The following is a 23,342-nucleotide window of genomic DNA, read 5'->3' as shown; positions in this document are numbered from 1 at the left end:
AGGGCTCGAACCCATGTCCTCTGCATTGGCCGGAGGATTCTTTTATTTGATTTTATTTTTTATTTATTTTATTTATTTTTGGCTGTGTTGGGTCTTCGTTTCTGTGTGAGGGCTTTCTCTAGTTGCGGCAAGGGGGGCCACTCTTCATCGTGGTGTGCGGGCCTCTCACTATCGCGGCCTCTCTTGTTGGCGGAGCACAGGCTCCAGATGCGCAGGCTCAGTAGTTGTGGCTCACAGGCCCAATTGCTCCGCGGCATGTGGGATCTTCCCAGACCAGGGCTCGAACCCGTGTCTCCTGCATTGGCAGGCAGAATTTCAACCACTGCGCCACTAAGGAAGCCCTGGCCGGAGGATTCTTAACCACTTCGCCACCAGGGAAGCCCCTGTGAATTTTATATTGATCTCTCCCTAATCCAAAGTTAATATCTACAATTCGTGGCTCAGATTGAATTTTTTGTACATTTATTTTTTCTTCTTCAACCAGAACTTCAAAATCAGTTTTATGTATATCTACCTACAACATAGAACAAACCTCATCATTAGTAGTGAACATTAGAAGCACTCCCTCTGAGATCAAGAATAAGAACAGGAAGGCTTCTGTTACTACTCCTGTTTAATTTTATTCTGGAGGTCCTAGCCAATGCAATAAGAAAAAGAAGGAGAAAGGGAAATGAAGATTGAAAAGAAATAAACTGTTATTTACCAATAATAAACAATACTAAAATGTTTACAGATAACACAGATAATGTCTATATTGGAACTGTTCAAACTATAAGACATAAGACTATAAGACACATTATGCAAATATCAATTGCATCAATCAATCAGAAAATATTTTGTGGAAAAGACAACCTTTTAGATACCAAAAAAAAAAAAATCTAGGAATAAACTTAACAAAAGAGAAGCATGCTTTATATGGAAAAATTATTACCTTCTATTAAAGGACATAAAAGAAGATTTAAACAAAAACAGAGATATACCATGTTTATAAATGGGGACATGCAAAATTTTCATTTCCTTCCCAAACTCATATATAAATTCATTGAAATTCCAACCAAAATCCCTATAGGATTCTTCAAAGGACATGACAGGCTTACCTTAAAATTCATATGAAAGATAAAGGCTAAGAAGAGCCAAGATATTACTGAAGAAGAATGAGGAAGGGAGACTTAACTTTACAATCATCAAGATTTACAAAAAAAGTGATGAGAACTAAACTATTACAGTAGTGATGCTGGGAAAGACAAATAAATGTAAGAAGGGGACAACAAAGAAAGCCCAGAAGCAGACCCACACATATGAGAGAAATGAATCTATGACAATAAATGCTGCTGCCACAATTAGCCATCCACGTGGAAAAAAACTGTAGATATCTACCTTATACAATATGCCAAAATCAATTATAGATTGATTAAATATATACTTGGGAAAAGCAAACTTTAACACTTTTAGAATATCTTTATAACCTTAGGATAGCAAAGAATTTCTTAAGCAAGATACCAAAAATACAAACTACAAAGAAAACAACTGGCAAATTCTATATATAAACATAAAAACCTCTGTCCTGAAAAGGCACCTGAAAAATTTCAATAGACAAGGTGTAAAATGGGAAAATATATTTGAATACCTATAACTGACAAAGTATTACTATCCAGAGTATGTTAAAATGCCTACAAGTTATTAGAAGAAAAACACCCACTAGAAAAATGGTCAAAAGATATGAACAGACAATTTACAGAAGATAAAACTCAAATGGCCAGTGGAAAGATGCACAACCTTACCAAAAAGCAGAGAAATTCCACTTAAAACTACAATTTCATAGGCGTGAGACTAGCAAAAATTAAAGAACTGGACAATTCTAAGAATTGGTAAGATTCCTGTTGAACAACAGAAATTCTCAAACAGTGTTGGTGGCAGTATAAATAGGTGCAACCACTTTGAAGAGCTGTGGGACAATATCTAGTAAAGTTGAAGAAATTCATATCTGGTTCTGGCTCTGGCAAGCTGGAAGTCTAAGCTAACTTGAAGTCCTCCTAATATAAGTATTTATAATTTAATTTTTTAATGAAATTCATAATTGAGTTGGCAATAAAAAAGGGACAGCCTTATGTATCAAAACAAGAGGGATTTGTAAGCTAGAACCATAAACAACTTGCCTAAACTAATACATGACAAAATAGAAAGTCTGAATGGTTCTATAACCATTAAAGAAACTGAATCAGTACTAGAGTTAAAAATTTTGTTACCAAAAAAAAGTCAGCATCGGAAGATCTTATTGGAAGATTCTGTCAACCTTTCAAAGAACAGATCAATCCAATTTTATGTGAACTCTTTCAGAGAAAAGAAGTAGCACGAACAATCTTCAACTTAGTTCATAATATAACCATACACCCAATCCCATATCTATCATGGTATAACCATGACCAAAACCAGTTGAGGAAAGTATCACGCTGATAAAGATGGATATAAGAATCTTAAAATATTATTAAGCCAAATCTAGCAGTGCATACAAAAGATAATCCATCATAAACAAGATGACTTTATCCCAGAAATTCAAGGGTGCCTTAATATTAAGACATTAATAGATTAAATGACAGAATAGATAGAACAAAGGAATGAATCTCATAAAGGATGGGCAAGACCTTTACAGAGAAAAAAATTTTAATACATGAAAATACATTAAAGAAGACTTAAATAAATGGAAAAACTACACCATGTTCATGGACAGGAAGACTCAATATCATACAAAATGTCAGTACTCTACAAATTGATCGTATATTCTATGCAAGAGCAATGGGTTTGCAAGAAACATGACAAGCTAATTCTAAAGTTGATATGGAAAAGAAAAGTCCCACAGACAGCCAAGATATTTTTGAAGAATAAGGAGAGGGAAACTGCCCTACCAGATATCAAGAATTATTACGAAGCTATAATAGTTAAGCCAGGGTGATATTGAGGCTGGGAAACCAATGGATAAGAGTAGTGCACCCAGAAACACAATCACAAATGTATGAGAACTTCATCTATGACAAAGGTAGCATTGTAGGTCACTGGGAAATGGTCTATAAAACACATGATGTCAGGACAGTTAGTTATCCACATGGTAGAATCTCTACTTCCTACCACACACAAAATTTAAGTTCAGTTGAATTACAGACTTAAATGTGAAAGATAAAACTTTAAAACCTTTAGAAGAAAAAAATATCTTTATGATCTCAGGACAAGAAAAGATTTCTTTAGTAGGATGAAAAAAGCTCTATTCATAAAAGATTGATAAGCATGACAACGTTAAAATTAAGAACTTCTAACAAAAAAGATATCTTAAAGAAAATAAAAAGACAAATTAGAAACTAAGAGAAGAAACAGGTGTCCTAGGAACCAAAAATATTTGAATAAAATGTTGAATTATCTCATTATCCAAATTCTAGCTAACTTTTATATGAAAATCAAGAATGAAATAGATTCTGAAAACTAGGTATTCTTCATTATTTGAACTCTGGTTATCTGAATTCAGAAACTTCATAAATTCTGGTAGCAAGGAATGTCTATTTGTAACATATGCAATCAACCAAAGATTAATATCTAGAATATTTAAAGAGCTAATTCCTACATAACAATAAGAAAAAGACATAATCCAATGGGATAACTAGAATTTTATAGAAGAAAAAATCCTAATTGTGAATAAACATATGAAAAGATACTCAATCTCATTAAAATCAGAAAAATTCACAATAATACCACAAAGAGTAACCCTTTTACACTCACCAGGTGGGCAAAATCTAAGTTTGGCAAGACCAGTTACCAGTGAAGATAAGAATTCTATGCAATGCTGGGAGGAGTACAATTGGGTACAGCCACTTTGAAAAACACTCTGCCACTATCTTGCAAAACTGTACATGCGCATTCCCTACAAACCAGAAATTCCAACACTAGACACTGTATATCCCGTTAAAAATCTCGTACCTATACACCAGGAGACATGTTGTGAAAACGTCCATAGCAGCATCATTCAGAACAACAAAAACTGGAAATAATCAATTATTCAGCAGCAGAACAGATAAGTAAATTGTGTTATAATTATATAATTGCATATTTTAACAGGCTCATGGAGAAATAGTTCACATACCATACAATTAACCCATATAAAATGTTTCGGGCTTCCCTGGTGGCGCAGTGGTTGAGAGTCCGCCTGCCGATGCAGGGGACACGGGTTCGTGCCCCGGACCGGGAAGATCCCACATGCCACGGAGCGGCTGGACCCGTGAGCCATGGCCGCTGAGCCTGCGCGTCCGGAGCCTGTGCTCCGCAACGGGAGAGGCCACAACAGTGAGAGGCCCGCATACCACAAAAAAAAAAAAAAAAAGTTTCACATTACATTATTAGTTTTTTAATTTGTGGTAAAAAATATATATGTATAATATAATATAAAATTAACCACTTTAACCATTTTTAAGTATACAACTTAGTGGAACAAAATACAATTCACAATGTGGTACCACCATCACAACACTGTCTATCTCCAAAACGTTTTCATCACTCCAAACAGAAACTATAAACACTAAGCAGTGACTTCCGATTTCTACTTCCCACAGCCCCTGGTAACCTCTAATCTACTTTCTATCTCTATGAATTTGCCTATTCTAGACATTTCTTACAAATAGAAACTTACAGTATTTGTCCTTTGTGTATGGTTTGTTTCACTTAACATAATGTCCTCAAGGTTCATCCATGTTCATCCATGTACGTAATCTGAATTCAACCAAAAAGACTGAATTAGACATTTTTAAATTTCCAACAAAAAAAGCCAAGGCCCAGATGGTTTCATTGGTAAATTCTACCAAACATTTAAAGAACTTAAAAAATTAATGCCAGTCCTTCATAAATGCTTCCCAAAATTAGAAGAGGAAGCAACACTTCCTAACTCATTCCACAAGGCTAGTATTACTCTGATACCAAAACTAGTCAAAACATCAAAAGATAAGAAAACTACTGACCAATATTTCCTATGAATATGGACACAAAAGGTTTTCAACAAAATACTAGCAAACCAATTCCAATGATATATAAAGAGGATTATACACCATGACCAAGTAGGATTTATCTCAGGAATGAATAGTTAATTTAAGATCGGAAAATAAATGTAATACACCATATTAATAGAATAAATGAAAAAACCCACATGATCATCTTAACAGACACGGAAAAAGTCTTTGGTGCAATCTAACACCCTTTCATGATAAAAGCATTGAACAGAGTAGGAATAGACAGGAACCTCTTCAGACTGATAAAGGGTGTTTACCAAAGGATACCGTCAAGAAATTAGAAAAAAGAACAACCCACAGAATGGGAGAAAATATGTGCAAATAATATGTCTGATAAGGAATTTATAATCAGAACACATAAAAACATTTATAGATCAATAATAAAAAGACAAATAGCCAATTAAAAAAGTAGGCAAAAGATTTTTTTAAATTAATTTATTTATGTATTTATTTTTGGCTGCATTGGATCTTTGTTGCTGTGCGTGGGCTTTCTCTAGTTGCCGCGCGAGCGGGGGCTACTCTTCATCGCGGTACGCGGGCTTCTCTTTGCGGTGGCTTCTCTTTGCGGTGGCTTCTCTTGTTGCGGAGCACGGGCTCTAGGTGCGCGGTCTTCAGTAGTTGTGGCGCATGGGCTTAGTTGCTCTGCGGCATGTGGGATCTTCGCGGACCAGGGCTCGAACCCGTGTCCCCTGCCTTGGCAGGAGGATTCTCAACCACTGTGCTACCAGGGAAGCCCAGAGTTATACACTTTAAGAGGGTAAATTTATGGTATGTGAAATATATCTCAGGGAAGCTGTATTTTAAAAATACAGAGATTAAAAAAATAATAATAAATAAAAACAAAATAAAAATACAGAGATTATTCAGCCGCAAAAAAGAATGAAATCTTGCCATTTGCGACAACATGGATGGACCTTGAGAGCATTATCCTTAGTGAAATAAGTCAGATGAGAAAGACAAATACTGTGTGATCTCACTTACACGTGGAATCTAAAACAAAAACAAAAACAAAAACCAAGTTTGTAGATACAGAGAACAGACCAGTGGTTGCCAGAGGCAAGGAGTGGGGAGTGGGTGAAATGGGTGTAGAGGGTCAAAAGATACAAACTTACAGTTATAAAGTAAATCAGTCATGGGGATGTAACGTACAGCATGTGACTATAGTTAATAATACTGTATTGCATATTTGAAAGTTGTTAAGAGAATAGATATTAAAAAGTTCTCATCAAATGGAAGGGGGTCAAAAGGTACCAAAAAAAAATGCGGAGAGAACAGTTTAATAAAGCTCCATTACTGAGCTTCAACCATTATCAACTCATGGCCTATCTTGTTTCATCGATACCTCCACCCTGCCACCCTACCACTGCTCTCATGCTGGATTATTTGAAAAGCGAATCCCAGATATTATTTCTTCTGTAAATATTCGGTATTTTTTCAGTAATATCCAGTAGTATCTTTCCAAAAGATGACTCCTTTTTAAAATATAACACGATACCATTATCACATCCAAACAATTTTAAAATAATACCCTAAGATAATCAAATATTCTGTGTTCACATTCCCCCCAGTTGTCTCATAAATGTGATTTTTTTAAACAGCTGCTTTGTTCAAATCAGGATAACACACTACATTTGGTTATTTGCCTCTTCTATTTCTGTGTATCTATAAACTCTCCTTCCTTTATTTTTCTTGCAATTTATTGAAGAACTGGGTTGTCATGTAGAGTTTCCCATATTCTGGACTGTGTTGCTTGCATCACTGTGGTGTCACTTAATATGATCACTATTATATAGTGATTCACTTTTAGATGCAGCACCAGGGCTGTTATAGTGTTATTTATTACACTATAAATAAGATAATTCATAGTTCATCAAGATAGTCACCACTCCTTTAGTGCTTACTAGACACCATATCCTTTGTAGCATACTTGACACAAATTATCTCATTTCATCTTCATAACAACCCCATGTGGTAAGTATTATTATCCCCAGCCTAGAGATGAAGAAAATGAGGCTTAGAAAGGTTAAAGAAACTTGGCCACAGTCAAGCAAGCAGTAAATATATGGGTTCGACCCAGGTGTGTCTGGATTGGAAACCACAGTTTAACCATAGTTAAAATGCATACTTCTATCCATTATGTGATAATATCCCTATCCTTTGCCTGGGTTGTGGTTGTTGTTTGTTTTTATTAACTCTGGGAAGTAGTCCTTCACTCCATCCAAAGAACTTACTTTCACATTTCATCTGCAACACTTACGATTCTTTCAGTTTCAAGTAACAGAAAACTCCATCTCAAATGGGCTCAACAATAAGGATATTTATTATCTCATATAATAATAAATCCAGAAGTAGGGCAGCACCAGGGCTGATTGGTTTACTGACTCAACAACAACATCACAGACCCAAGTTCATTCTATCTCTTTACTCTGCCATCATCAGTGTGTTGGCTTTGTCTTAAGGCTGGATCCCCTAAGATGGCTATTCCAGTTTGAGGTAACACGGCCAGATGCAACAACATCCCATGGAGATGGTGGCATGTTTCCCTGTACACCTCTATTTAAGAGAAAGAAAACCTTTCCTAGAAGGACTTCAGCTGACCCCTCCTCAGGCCTCACTGGCCAGAACTGGGTCACATGCCCACCCCTAATCTCTCAGTGGCCAGTCAAGAGGATTGTATTCCCCTTGCCCATGATAGGTTGGTATGGGATGGTAATAGGGTCAGGTTCCCTAATGGGTGAACACCTTTACAGGCTTCTGCAAAGAAGAAGGAAAAGGGGGGAATGGATGTCGTGTAGGCAAGCAACAGTATCTACTACGTGTTCCAAATGATGTATGCTACATATTCCATTGCGAATTTACTGTCGATGTAGCAGCCTCCTCATTGCATGAAGAGGCTAGACAAGATGATCTGTAAGGTCCCTTCCAGCTCTAGGAGTTGTGTTTCAATTTTACATTTTCATATAAATGGGACTGGGACTGTTGGATAGCTCTTGTATCTCTGCTTTGGCTGCCACCTATGACTTTAACCTAAGAAATCATTTCTATGCCTGCTTCCTTTCACAATCTTCATCTGAAGCAGTGCTCCATTCATTTCATCACATGCAGACATTTTCCTTTCAGGGAATCACAAGGAAGCCAATGAGAAAGATAGTACACCACTAAGTATCTTTGCTATATCAAACCTTTGCTACACTTTCTTCAAATCTGAATAAAATTGCTTTATTATTTTCAGCTTATGCCTACCATCAGCTTTCTCCGAGGAAGCTACTAGCTTGACCTGTAAGCAGTCCTATTCTTATTTAACAGAAAGCTATAATTTGTGACAAATGTACAACATAAAAAAGTCAAAGACATCTGGTCTGTTACATAGGATATTTGGAATAACACACATATAGGAAAACTTGGGAATGTGATTTAAATTGATTTGGTCACACCTCCATTTAAGTTCACTCCTTCCTGCTCAGATTAGTCATTCTGGTGAGGAGGCCAAAACTGTAGTTCATTACTATAGTGTTGATAGTGGAAACGAGATGGGTATCTCAATCAGCAGCTACTGTATGCCATTGTTCATCTTTATAGTTCCGAGAGCCTTTGAGAATTAACTTTATTTTCTGATTCAGCCCTCTTGCTGGGGAAGGTATGGCCCTGTTGTGAAATGTACAAAGGAAAGAGAGTGCTGTGAGTGCCTCTTTGGGGAAGGTCAGGGCTGAAGGAGAGAAGATAGGCTTAATGACCAGCTGGATGACCGAATAACTCATATCACCTCTCTGTGTCTCTTAGAACTCTTAACTGAAGAAAATCCTCAGTCTACCTCTTACAGGGTTGTTGCAAAAACCAAGCGAGAACATGGATAGGAAAGTACTTCCACAAATGCAAAGTGATGCTACTATTTTCAAACATGGAATTCTCTGTGGCACTTTTTCTTTTTAGACACATGATTACGGCACAGGTCATGCCAGATTATGATACTGTTTCACCTCCATTCACCCTTTGCCTATTTCAGAGATTATGCCAGCAGTGGTGCATCCATCTCTTTGGTTCATTTTCCTTCCACCACATCTGGAAGATACAAATCCCACCATAATGTGAAATATTGCACTGAAAATATGCAGCAAGGGTTCAAAAAGGAGAGATATCACATCTGATTTGAAAACGTTTCTGGAAGGTAATCCTATTATGCCATATATTTTCATAATTTCAATCTTTGTCCAATGTCACCCCACCCCACTTCATGCTTCAGAGACCAGACACTATTTTCTCTATCTTTGTAAAACCTGGCATAGAGGACACATCTCAGTTTACATTCCGGATGAAGTGAGCCTGCTAAATGTGTGACAATAGCAAACCCGGCGGGTTGTAACATTTATTTATCTAGACCAACGAGGCCGACTATCTTTAGCTTAGCATTTTACGCAGGGCTTTCGAGGGCGGAAGTGTGCCCGGGTCTCCCCTGCAACTCCCGAGGAAGGAACATTTATTGAGTATGTGCTAAGTGCCAGACACAGGTGCTTTCACATATGCACCCGTGCGTTGGTTGTACTAAAATGCGTTTAGTCCTCACAACATGTCTTCAAGCTTTAAGCCTACCATACAGATAAGGATGCTAAGGCACAGAGTCTAAATTAGCCAGCCTCTCCTCTAGTGACGCCACTGCGTGTGCGTGGGCTCTCGAACGTTCTCATCCACAACCTTTAGATCGGCCTCGCTACACCCCACCTCCCTACCCACAGGCATGTACCCCAACTACTCCTCCCCACGCCCCGCCCTAGGCCGGCGTAAAGCCAATAAAACCTAGGGCAGGCCTGGTCTGTCTCTGAGCTGGTGTTAACAAGGCTTCCACTTAAAGATGCTCACTCACCCAACAGCTCCTCACAGGCTTGGAGAGCCTTTGCCACCCACCCTATCCGTAGCCCCGAGCTTCTCCAAAGAGCCTGCACAGCTTGGTCCCAAGGCTGAGGTCCTCCTCGCCTGCACAGCAGTTACGGGGTCGGGACGCAGATTCCGGGCGAGGACACCTTCAGGGGAGGGGTGAGGAAGCCCGGGGTGACAGCCAGTGGGCAGGGGGTCCCGCCTCCGCGCGGCCGCCGCACGCCGCCTCGAACTACGCTTCCCAGCCTGCTCCGCAGCAGCCGCGCGCCCCGGCGCCGCGCCCGGCCGGTAGCCGCCTGTTGATTGCCGCTCTCGCCCCGGCCACGGCGCCGCCCTGCTCGCCGGCCCCTCTACCTCGGGGCAGACGGACTGACTGCCAGCACCGCCGGCTCCGGGATGGGCGTGCTGACGGGTGAGCGTGCCGGGGGGTGGGTGGGTGCGGGCCCGCCCGGGCGAGGCGCCGTCCGCAGCCCCCGGCCCGCAGCGTGGGGCGGCCGCGCCCTCCCTGCCCTCGGGAGGATGCTCCGCGGCGTCGGCGCTCGGCCGGGCGGGCGGTCGAGGCCGAGGCCGCCTCTGGCCTCCTCGGCTCGACGGGCGGCTCAGGGCGGCGCGGAGGAGAGGGCGGCGCGGGCCGGAGACGCCCGGCGGGTGTGGGTCCCACGCCCTGCACTGCGGCTCCGCAGTCTCTGCAGCCCCTGGGCCGCCGCAGTGAGGGCGCGGTCTCTGTCCTCCCTGAGCTGCGGGGCCGGGTTTTTCCACGCTGGGCTTTGTTCCCCATTTTATCCTTTCTTGTTAACGTTTGACAAGCTCTTGGAGCCTAATGCCTGTCACTGCAGCGTTAGAGCAGGCGACGGGGAAGGGTAGACTCCGGCTGGAGCTGTCACCCGCAGGGCGTTTCAACCTCGGAGAAAGCAGCGTTCCGAGAGCGGCTTGATGCAGGTCCTTGGGACTCATTTTTTTTCTGGTTAAAGTAATGGTAGCATGTGCTCCCTTGAGTCTTCCAAAATTTACCCTGTTGACCTGCAGAAATGAAAATTGCTTTTTAATAATAATAATAATAATGGCTCCTAAAGGGAATTTTTACTTAACGTATTCAAAGGTGGGAAGGTGATGCGAGCAAAATGCAAATTAGCAATGAAGGAGGCTGTGAATGCTACGGGCTTCCTCTTGCCTACTAAACATCTGAATCACCAGGTCCTTGGGAAGGGAATGAAAAGAACATCGGAGAAGGTAGTTATAAAACCCATTTCCAGCTCTACCATTAAGGAGCTGAGGGACCCTGGACAAGTCCCTTCACCTCTCTTATCCTCTTTCTCCATGGTAAAACGGGGCATTCGGGTTACATGATTTCTAAACGTCTGTTCTTCCAAGACTCTCATCAGGGAACTGAGGAGATGAGGGTGCTGGTGTTCAACACCATTACAAAAACCTGATTGTGACAGACCAAGTGGCTTTACCTAGTGAGGAGGAAAGGTTTTTCAGGGTTTAGGCAACCTGATTTTTTAAAAAATAAAACCAGTTTCCTCTGTCTACTCTCTGCAGCCTAACCCAATAAATATACATTACAACTTTTATTTTTTGTAAATTACTATAAATTGGTAGACAGCAACAGGCTGTGGATGTTCTGTGTTTGTTTTTAATTTGCTGAAGGTGAAGTGATGGGATCAGTAGGTAAAGGGAGAAGCAAATGGCTCCCCCATGCTTGGCAGAGTGGTCAGATGTGGTCATCAAGGAGGAGGGGAGGAAACCGCAGCAAAAAGTAAGCAGAGAGTACAGACACTGAGGATAGAGAGGATGGGTATTGATGGGTCCTTGTTTGAATAATAAATACACAGTAGAAGGAATGAGAGAAACCAGTGGTATGTAACCCTAATGTAACTGATTCAGGCAAGGATTCATCCAGGGGTACAAAACCTTTGAGCAAAAGGTTGTTGGGGAACAGGATTTTCACATTTTTTCGAAGTATCTTGGCACAGATTACCTAGGGAAAATGTGTCCTTAAAATGGAGAGATGGGGCCTCCCTGGTGGCGCAAGTGGTTGAGAGTCCGCCTGCCGATGCAGGGGATACGGGTTCGTGCCCCGGTCTGGGAGGATCCCATATGCCGCGGAGCGGCTGGGCCCGTGGGCCATGGCCGCTGAGCCTGCGCGTCCGGAGCCTGTGCTCCGCAACGGGGGAGGCCACAACAGTGAGAGGCCCGCATACCGCAAAAAAAAAAAAAAAAAAAAAAAAAAAAAATGGAGAGATGAGGAAGTCATGACCTTAGCTGAATAATCAAGCTTACCAACACCTATCATGCATCTCTTGTTGGGATGCAGTAAGAAGGTCATAACTTCACGTGTGTGGTGTTCCTGCCAAAAAGATGGTGGGAATGGGATACTGTAGACTAAAATATTCAAGTGATAACCAATCAGGATGTGTGAACTTTGGATCCTAGATCAGAAAAAATAAATAAAAAATAGCTATAAACGATGAGTTGGGGACAATTGGAGAGATTTGAATACAGACTGCATATTAGGTAATATTATGGAATTACTTTTCATTTTCTTAGGTGCAGTGGTGGTCCTGTGGTCATGTAGGACACTGTCTTTTTCTTTTGTTTTTTTTTTTTCTTTTTTGCGGTACTCGGGCCTCTCACTGCCGTGGTCTCTCCCGTTGCGGAGCACAGGCTCCCGACGCGCAGGCTCAGCGGCCATGGCTCACGGGCCCAGCCATTCCACGGCATGTGGGATCTTCCCGGACCGGGGCACGAACCCGTGTCCCCTGCATCGGCAGGCGGACTCCCAACCACTGCGCCACCAGGGAAGCCCTCTTTTTCTTTTGAGATGTGGGTATTTGAGGCACAGTGTCATGACGTCTGCAACTTTCAGCGGGTTCAGCGTGGAGGGGGATTAGAAGAGTTGGGGAGGACGCTCGAGAATGCAGCAAAATGATGACAGCTGGTGAATTAAAGAGAGTGGTATACAGGTGTTTATTGTACTATTTTATGTTTTCTGTAGATTTGAACTTTTTAAATAAAAATTGAGGTGATCAATAAAATAGATAAGTAAACAAAGGAAAGGATTGTAGAGGACAGCGTGGTTAGTGACAGAAAAAAGCAGTGGATCCGCGGGGGACTCACAGTAAGTCTGTGGCTTCAAGTTCCTAAGATTTAAATCCTACTGGAGGTGTGAGTCGGGTCAGGGGAAGTTCTGTTTTTTGGTTTGTCTTGGCTACTATGAATCATTTATTCTTAAGACATCTCATCCCCTAACTCCAACCTTAAAGTATTAATAATTCCCAAACCTTAGAAATTCTAGCCCTACCCAAGAACCATTCTGAAAGTGCTATCCCTTTCCTCTCTGAGTTCAAGATCTGCACCCATGTGGCTCAAACAAGCTCATAAAAGGCAGATGCAGAAGAGAAGTATTACCTATTACCAGACCAAGAAAACAGAACCAATTCTTAAGATACAGCACTTAATTTTATACAGAACCTTTTGCTGCAAGGATGTTTTTCCTATACCTGAGATTTATATATATATATATGCTTTTATGTTTTGCCCCCCTGTTTTGGCATCAAGGCTACCCCATCTCTTTCCTGTGTGTCACCAGTATTCCTGGATTTCCCTGGTGACGGCTGAGTAGAGTAGGAATGAGAAGATCAGCTCTAGGACTGTGGGTAATAGGAGCTCATGAAACGAGGTGCAAGGCCAGCCATGTCGAGCCAGGACATGAGTAAGGAGCCAATCTGAGGCACCAGCCCAATGAAAGAACCAGGAGGCCTCTTGTCAGAGCAGTGGGAGGGGTCTTGAGGCTAGGGAGCTGGGCTGCTGTTCAGCCAGTATATACAGGGTCAGCCATCCCTGTCGTTTATAGCTGACAACCATTCTGATAGGACAGTGCCCATTTCATACCAGTTAAATATTTTGCATATCATCTTGATAAGCAGTCATGAGTCAAGGTGCACATAGCACCTGTAAGTCATAACAAAGCTTTGCTCAAAACCTAACTGGGATACAGATGCCAGAGAAGGAAAGAAGATAGGTGGGTCAAAGACACATAAGCAGGCAGAAAAGACAAAAAGTAGAGAACCCATAGTGCCAGTCAGGAAGTGAGAAGCCCATAACTTCCTGAAACCAAGATGAGGGGACATGGCTAGAACCAATAGGCAGTTGAAAACCAAAAAGACCCAGACACCCACGTGGAAGGCAAGGAGTTAGAAGTCAAGAAACAAGAACTCCTCAGAAAACAGAGAATAGGGCCAGACAAAGAGGTAGGGCAGCAGCAGGGAATAGGACCTGCCAAGATAATTAGAAATCAGGTGGCAGTCTGGGCAGACAGTGAGACTTCCATGCTAGAGCCCTTCTGCCCCCGCCAGGAAGCTTCTTGGCAACTTCCTGCCCAGGTGGAAACCTATCTCATACTTTGGCCAGCTTACCCATGGCGGCTTGCTACACCTGGCAGTGCTGACCCAGGGCTCCTATAGGGTGCTACCTCTCCACGTTCAACAGATCCTGCCAAGGTTAACGGAGGGAACCACCCTCTGAGATAAGTACTGCTCTTTGCCTGTTTTACAGAGGAAGGGACAGAGACTTGGAGAGGTTGTCACTCGCACATGGATCTGTAACCATCAGTTCAAGGGCTGGCTGGCTCCAAGGCCCATGCTTTTTGTCTTCCAGCCTCTTCTGAACCTGGAGGGGGTGGTTACTGGTGGGCACATTGTTTTAAAAGGAGACAGTTTTCAAGCACAGTTTGAGCTATGGCAACTTTTGCGTTGTAAGATTGGGAAGTTAAGAACAAATGATCTCAGAGACAAACTCTTCATTCTGGTAAGATCTGTTCCTCATTCCCCATTCAACTTGCCCCTTCCAATTGCCTTCTCATATTTTTTGCCTGAAATTCCTCCTTATCACACCCCATTCTCTGTCCTGCATCGCCTGCAGATACTTCCCAGGATATGGCAGGAGCCATTTGGTTATTTAAAAAAAACAAAACAGGGCTTCCCTGGTGGCACAGTGGTTGAGGGTCCGCCTGACGATGCAGGGGACACGGGTTCGTGCCCCGGTCCAGGAGGATTCCACATGCCGCGGAGCGGCTGGGCCCGTGAGCCATGGCCGCTGGGCCTGCGCGTCCGGAGCCTGTGCTCTGCAGCGGGAGAGGCCACAGCGGTGAGAGGCCCGCATACCGCAAAAAACAAAACAAAACAAAACAAAACAAAAAACAGACTTGAATGGGCCATCTTCAAATAGCTAGATTCCAAAACACAGGCTATGTGTTTTGTACACATCTTTGTATTTTCCTGCAGCTAGAAAGGAATTAAATATATAGGATCAATTCCTGTTTTGTTGGAGGATATAGTGATAAGCTGATTTTTTTCTAATTTACTAGTTTTAGAAAATGTAGATTTGGCTCTTGTGCAAACTGGTTCACTGCTTAAAGATTACTATAAAATATTGAAGATATATAATAAATAATAATAACTGCTCACTTACCGACTACCCCTCTTGGGACTAAATCATCATCAGTGCGGGGGAAGCCCGAGTCCTCCTTCCCCAATTAACTCCCCCTCCCCTCGCTACGTGGTGTCTGTCTTTTCCACGTGCAGTCCTTTGTAGCTTTCCCAGATGCGTATGTAATCCAAAACAATTTATGGCACTGTTTTACCCATTTAAAAAACTTCTCACTAGGTTTTACAAGTATTTTTTTCTTACTCTTTTGTAAAAATTGGTCTTTGGTTTGGATCAGATTTAATAAATAGGGCTGCTTGTTTTGGCTTTGGTTCTAATTGTGTAGGGAGGGAGGGCCAAAGGCTGGGCACTTTTGCTGTATCTGATTTTCCTCTTTCATACCACAGTTATACAAATAAGGTAGCAGAAAGAGAAGTGAAGGAAGCCACACTGCTTGTTTTCTTTCTCCAGGCTCGTATCTTTGGCAACTGGGAGAGTTATCAGAGGGCCCAAATCATCCTCCCTTCAGCTCAAGTCCTTGCTCCTCTTGTCCATTTTCTAACCGGTTGGTGTACGTACATACCTACCTGGACTCCTGGAAGCTCTGTTTGGCGCTTGCTTCACTGCAGTGTGCATATTAGTTTCTTGTTGCACGTTGAGAGCTTGCCATGGGACACACTCTGCCGGAGGTGAGACTGTGGCAACTCTTTGGAAACTTTCCGAAGAGGACAAATATGAACTCCGGGAGGCCTGGGTAGGGGCTAAAGCAGGCTAGCCATGAGCTAGAAATCTGTGATTTGACTTTAAAAGCTATGTGAATAATGTTTTCACATATATCTATATTTGTTATTAAAAGTAAAACCAGCTTTCCCCCAAATCTTTAAATCAGAGTTGTGCTCCCGGAGGATACACTGTTTTTTTTTTTTTCTCCTCTGGCTTTAAGACCCCCCTGATGCACTGGCACAACATATGCAATTTGTTTTAACAGGTACTGTTACATAGTATTAACATGTTATTGTAACTACTTAGTTAAAGTCTCTCTCACTATCAAACTGTAAGCTCAGTTAGGGCACAAGATATCATCTGTTCTGTTCACTGCTTTTGTCCCAGCATTGGAAAAGGTGGACTTTCAGTAGATATTTGTTGAATGTATATACAAGAAGCCCAGGAATATAAAGAATTATGACGTCATCCCTGTCCTCTACGAGTTGGTGGTGTAGTTGGAGAGAGAACCATTTATGTAGCATACATAAAAAATAATGAGAGGGCCTCCCTGGTGGCGCAAGTGGTTGGGAGTCCGCCTGCCGATGCAGGGGATACGGGTTCGTGCCCCGGTCTGGGAGGATCCCATATGCCGCGGAGCGGCTGGGCCCGTGAGCCATGGCCGCTGAGCCTGCGCGTCCGGAGCCTGCGCGTCTGGAGCCTGTGCTCCGCAACGGGGGAGGCCACAACAGTGAGAGGCCCGCATACGGCAAAAAAAAAAAAAAAAAAAAAAAAAAATAATGAGAGAGGGATGAACACTCAACTGGTGACATAGGCAACGAGATTTAGGAAACAGAGCAACTTCTGTGCGTTTAGGTGGCCTCAGAAAGTTCCGTGACAGAGAGTGCAGGCTGTGGATATGGTGGAATGATCTCTGGACCAACGGATCACTTCACCTCTCTGAGCTCATTTCCTTCTTTTGACATTTGTTGCACAATACTTGTTGGATGTCTTCTCTGGGTCAAGACCTGTGCTGAGAGCCAGGATTATAACAATGACTAAAACTGATACAGTCTCCACCCTCACAGAGCTTAGCAAGGAAGACAGAGATAAGACAAGCAATTGTAATAAAGTCAAGGAGAGCTCTGAATAAGGGGTGTGCCATGGGGTGGGGAGTGACTCAGACCTGCCTGGGGGTCTGCACAAGGCCTCTCTGAGGAATTGAAGCTTACATTGAGACTGGAAGGTGAGTTGGCTACCAGTCAGCCAGAGAAAGAGGGGGTAAGAGTGCTCTGAGCAGAGGAAACAACATAAGGCATGATCCAGGAGTTGGAAGTGGTCCAGGGGGCTGGAGCCAGGAGGAGATGGGGAGTGCAGTGCAGGATGAGGCTGATGAGGATGACAGAGGTCAGACTGTGAATTTGAACCTTACCCTCCAAACGAAGGGAAGCCACTGGAGGATTTTAAGTAACTAGGGCAGAGTTGGTTAAAAAGATCACTTTGGCCATTTGTATGGAGAATGGATGCAGATGGACTAAGGCTGGATGTGGAAGTGCAGGCAAGTGACGTAGGCGGATTCTCAACATGTTTAGGTGTGGACCAGATTTGGTTATTGGTGGGTGGGGAGAAGACAAGGAAGAGAAGATGTCAAGGATGGCTCCCTGGTTTCTTGGCCAAATTCCTAAAATTGGAAATTCCAGAGGAGAAGCTATTTGGAAGGAAAGATGATGTGTATACTTCTGACATTTGAGATGGCTGATTCAGCGAAGTAGAGATGTTGGTTCGGCAGTGGAAATATATGGACATAACCCTCAAGGAACAAAGTCTAGATCAAAGATATGGATTTGGGGGTCTTCAGGTTATGGATTATAAATAAAACTTTGGAGGGGATGAGTTTCCCCAGGGAAAGTGTACAGTGTAAGAAAAGAAATGCTAAGACAGGATCTTGTAACATGCCAGTATTTAAGGTAGAGGAAGAAGAATTGCCAAAAGAGACCAAGGAGTGATTGGAGAAGCAGGAGAAAAACCATCTGTGTTGCTGGACTGGATGATCGTTAAGGCCTCACTCAGCCCTGACGTTCTGTGGTCCTGCAGAGCTGGGATCTGAGCCAGGTCTCAAAGGCAGAGCACATGGACTGACCATGAGAGTAGAGAAGGGCATTCCAAGTAATATTACTATATCAGCCAAGGTCCCAACAAGAAACAGAGGACACACTCAAACTGAATAATTTGAGGGAATTTTAATAAAGAGGCTATTTACAAAGTTGTAGGGAGGGTTTGAGGAATCCAACAAGGCAGAAATCTGGCACTAGCCACATAGGAACCCTTCACCACCCCCAGGCCTGAAGTCAGCAAGGGCGTAGGGACAGCTGTGTAGAGGGGGCTTCCTGGTAGGCAGTGTGGCCTCCTGGACCAACCTCCCTCTCCGCCTGCCCTCCGTTTTCCTGCTAGTGCCTCCTGTTGGCCAAACAGAAGCCAGAGAGCAAGGGAGCCTTGATGCCGTGTAAATACAGCATCTTCCTAGGGTACAGAGTAGGGTGGGAAGTGAATTGGGAGGGCAAACGAGGTATCCAGAGCAATCATCTTGGAAACTGGAAATCTATGAATAAGAGGATATTCGTTTCCTGTTGCTGCTGTCACAAATGCAGGGGCCTAAAACAACACAAATTTATGATCGCACAATTTTGGAGGTTGGAAGTCCAAAGCAGGTTTCTTTGGGCTAAAATCAGGGCGTCAGCAGGGCTGCATTCTTTTCTGAAGGCTCTGGGGAGAATTCATTTCCAGGCCTTTCCCAGCTTCTAAAGGATGCACACACTTCTTGGCTCTCGGCCGCTTCCTTCATCTTCAAAGCCAGCAATTGCATCACTCTGTCCCTGTGCTTTGGTCATCACATCTCATTCTCTGATTCTTCTGCCTTCCTCTTCTATCTTTTTTTTTGCGGTACGTGGGCCTCTCACTGTTGTGGCCTCTCCTGTTGTGGAGCACAGGCTCCGGACGCGCAGGCTCAGCGGCCATGGCTCACGGGCCCAGCCGCTCCGCGGCATGTGGGATCTTCCCAGACCGGGGCACGAACCCGTGTCCCCTGCATCGGCAGGCGGACTCTCAACCACTGCGCCGCCAGGGAAGCCCCCTCTTCCATCTTTTAAGAGCCCTGTGATTACATTGCACCCACCCAGATAATCCAGGATAGTCTCCTAGTTTAAGATCCTTGATTTAATCACACCCAGTCCCTTTTGCCATGTAAAGTAACATATTCCCAGGTTCTGGGGATTAGCATATGGACATCTTTAGGGGGCCATTATTCTGCTGACCACAGAGAGTGAATAAACAATTTTGGCTGGATTGGAGGGCTCCCTAGGAAAGTAATGAAGACAGAAAATAGAAAGTGCAGATCAAAGCCAAATAATAGGAGTTTGGGATGGTAGACTGTCTGAATTGCATTGTGTAGACAAGAGGGAGCCATTGTAAGTCCTTAATCAGGGAAGTGGCTTGTTAGCAGAGTGAAGAAAGATGATCTAACCATGGTGCTCCGGGTGGCTTAGAGGGAAGAATAGAATCCTTTCAAGATGCAATGAGAGTACTCCAGGTCTGAAAGAACAAAGATCTAAAGCAAGAGTGACAGGAAGGGATGGTGTGAAAAGTATTGTGCAATAAGAATCCACAGGAGGTGTTAACCAACGAGACAGGGAAAGAAGGAAAAGAAACTCAAGTGGTCTGAGTTTTGGCAGTGACTGACTGGTAGATTAATAGTATGATCCAGAAAACCAGGAGAGCAAGTCTGTTTCAGGGGAAGATAAGAAGTTGGGGCATAGTTGTAGAATCCTGGAATAGAACTGCAAATAGAATCTTATCCACTCTAAGATACCATCAGTTGTAAAATGCACCAGTATTTTACATACCACTGAGAAGAAGAATGCTGCCAATTAAAATGTGACCCTTCTTGGGAATTCCCTGGCGGTCCAGTGGTTAGGACTTGGCACTTTCACTGCCAGGGCCCAGGTTCAATCCCTGGTCAGGGAACTAAGATCCTGCAAGCCGCATGGTGTGGCCAAAAAGAAAAAAAAAAAAAAAGTGACCCTTCTTAAAAATATAATTTTTTTACTTTATTGAAGAGCTGTTTTAGATTTACACATAGATTTTTTGAACTGACATTCAACAAATTGCACATATTTAAACCGATGCAATTTGATGAATTTTGACATATGCATGCACCTGTGAAGCCATCGCCACAATCAAACCCCCAAAATTTCCTCATGCCCCTTCGTAAGCCTCTTGCCCTCCCTACCTCTCTCCCATTCCTAAGCAACTACTGATTTGCTTGCTGTCATATAGAGCAGTTTGCATTTTCTAGAATTTTAGACAAATGGAATCATGCCGTATACATTCTTTTTGATCTGGCTTCTTTCATTCAGTATAATTGTTTTGAGGTTCATCCATGTTACTGTGTGTATCGATAGTTCATTACTTTTTATTTCTGAGTAGATTCCATTATGTGGATATACCACAATTTGTTTATCCACTCACCTACTAATGATCATTCAGGTTATTTACGGTTTGGGCTATTACAGATAAAGCTGCTATGAGTACATTTTAAAAAATAATATATCACCTCTGTGCATACATAAGATGGAAAATGGAAATGAATGGGTTAATATTCTTTGTTTAAAAAAACTAATTAATTAATTTTTGGCTACGTTGGGTCTTCGTTGCTGTGCACGGGCTTTCTCTACTTGCGGCCAGCAGGGGCTACTCTTCGTTGTGGTGCATGGGCTTCTCATTTCAGTGGCTTCTCTTGTTGCGGAGCACGGGCTGTAGGCGCGTGGGCTTCAGTAGTTGTGGCGCACGGGTTTAGTTGCTCTGCAGCATGTGGGATCTTCCCAGACCAGGGCTCAAACCCGTGTTCCCTGCATTGGCAGACGGATTCTTAACCACTGCACCACCACGGAAGCCCCTGGTTAATATTCTTAAAGCTTCTTCATGTTCAGACTCCAGCTTTTTGAATGACTCATATTCATCAGTGTCTGGTCTTTTCCACACAGTATCTCCTCTGTGCCATCAAGAGTGGTAATTAAAAAAAAAAAATCTGTAAAAGAACTAAAAGCCTTTGATGTTGGCTCTTAAACCTACTCTGTAAATTATGTTAGGTTTTAAAAGAGTATTCCACTATTTAAAAAAGTCCCTGAGATATTTTCCAAGCTCCTGACACGCCTTTTGCTAGTTCTGAAGCTGGTGCTTTTGTTATTTATGCATACATAGGCAATGACGAGTATGACATCTTGACCGCTGCTGGGTCGGTAATAATTGTAGGACCATCAGTTGCAGGACACACAATTTCTGAGTGTTAGGTGTGGAAAACTGTGCATCTTAGAATCTGTTGGATAGGGTAATTCAGTCAGTTCAGGCTAAGCGCCTGGCAGATGTACACCTTAACTATCTAGGGCCAGTATCCTGTTCTTTCTCATCCTGAGTCCCCTCAGGGTACACTGTTGGGGATGGCTATAAGTGGCTGAGGGCGTCCTTTGCTGATATGGCAGGCAGCATTCTTAGACTCACACAATAAATTAGTGGTAGTTGGGACCAGAACAAAGTGTATACGACCCAGTTGGTTTCTTTGACTTTAGTGGGAGAGGATTTTTTTTGTTTGTTTTGGTTTGGCTTTATTTATTTATTTATTTATTTTATTTATTTATTTTTTTTGCGGTATGTGGGCCTCTCACTGTTGTGGCCTCTTCCGTTGCGGAGCGCAGGCTCCGGATGCGCAGGCCCAGCGGCCATGGCTCACGGGCCCAGCCGCTCCGCGGCATATGGGATCCTCCCAGACCGGGGCACGAACCCGTATCCCCTGCATCGGCAGGCGGACTCTTAACCACTGCGCCACCAGGGAGGCCCTGGCTTTATTTTTTTACTGGAATATTACAATTAAAACTTAAAAGAAGGTGGGTTGATGGAAAGAGAGTTACATTGTATATGGAAAAGACACCAAAATAAAAAACCACAAACTGGAACATGGTGAGCAGTTGAAGTAAGGACAGAGGAACAACATTCCAATAGCTCTTAAGTGGCCCCGCCTACAACCAGTCTCTTTCCATGACAACCTGTTTTTCATTCTTACCGTTTGAATTACCTTACTGAAAACAGGTCTTCGCAGATCAATTCCTCTACTTTAAACATTTGTGGTGACTCCCCATCTCCAACAGAATAAAGCCCAAGTTCTTTGGCAAGACGTATAGGGAAGGCCCTTCACAGTTGTCCCTTCCTCATCTTTAGTTGTTTCCTCTCCTCTTCCCCCTCCTCCCCTCTAGCCACACCAGCCATTCACCAAGCATCATGTACTTTCTAACTTTGTGCCTTTGTTTATGCTGTTCCATTTTCCTGGAAGGAGCCTTCCCTGCCCACATCCACCTTAGGACCTCTTCCTTCAAGGCTGAAACACAACTTCTTTCAGTGTCAACTCAAAACCCCTATCCCCATCCAAGGATTATTTCCTCGTGTGTTTTAAACCTACTGTGTACATGACTTCTGTTATAACACTTGTCAACTGAAAAAAAAAAAAAAAAGCACAACCTAAAAGTTGAGAATTATGTTTTCTTCAGTGGACTTTCTGAGGACTCAAGCCCAGGAGGCAGTTTCTCAGATAGCTGTGTAGACAGGAGCCAGGATGTATGGGGGTTTTTGCTACAAAACCCAGGGAGTCCGAACGTCAAAAAATTACTATTAGTTAAAACCAAACATCTCAAGTTAATGAATTCAGCACTTTTCTGTGTAGGGTGATAAATGGAATATTTATAAATGGAATATGGAATATTTCCTGCCATATCAATAAACAGAGGATGTCACAGTCACCAATGATTGCAGTCCTCCAACGTGAGCTGGTGAGCCCTGAGGGAACTCGGGGCTGAAAAGAATACCTGCCATCTAGCAGCCAGCAGACTGCAGCCACTCCCTGCAGTGAGCCCTGAGGAAACTCAGGATGTGAAAACACAGGCCCCAGATAGATAAGGTACATATCAAAGGAATGATTTCAGTGGGCCCAGACTCTTGCATCTTCCCATACACAGAAAAGCACTAAATTCCTTAACTTGAGATGTCCGGTTTTCTTTATTTAACAATAATCTTTTGACGTTCCCAATTACCAGCTCTTTGTTGCAAAACTCCTACATATCCTAGCTCCTCCCCTCTCCTCCTTGGAGCAGTTTCTCAGAGTTATCTGAAACGCTCTCTCCCGGGCTGCAGTCCTCATCTTGCCCCAAATAAAATTTAACTCGCAACTCTCACGTTGTGCATGTATTTTTTTTTAAGTCA

General features: G+C 43.0%; 1 protein-coding gene and 1 non-coding gene across 3 annotated transcripts in view; both read left to right on the top strand.

The window, feature by feature from the left end:
- The first annotated feature begins 10,196 nt into the window (after positions 1–10,196).
- TMOD2 (tropomodulin 2) overlaps positions 10,197–23,342 on the top strand; it is a 53,830-nt gene continuing 40,684 nt past the window's right edge. For both annotated transcript variants that reach the window (XM_060097338.1, XM_060097339.1), the window contains exon 1: positions 10,197–10,323. The gene's annotated coding sequence lies outside the window, so the exon portion shown is untranslated. The remainder of the gene's footprint in view (positions 10,324–23,342) is intronic.
- Positions 19,989–20,060, top strand: TRNAE-UUC (transfer RNA glutamic acid (anticodon UUC)). Its single transcript has one exon. It is a non-coding gene; the product is annotated as a tRNA-Glu (tRNA).

Source organism: Mesoplodon densirostris, chromosome 4, assembly GCF_025265405.1.
Source record: "Mesoplodon densirostris isolate mMesDen1 chromosome 4, mMesDen1 primary haplotype, whole genome shotgun sequence".
Classification (NCBI taxonomy): Eukaryota; Metazoa; Chordata; class Mammalia; order Artiodactyla; family Ziphiidae; genus Mesoplodon; species Mesoplodon densirostris.
Note: the sequence above shows the minus strand (reverse complement) of the source record. Positions and strands in the feature narration are given on the sequence as shown.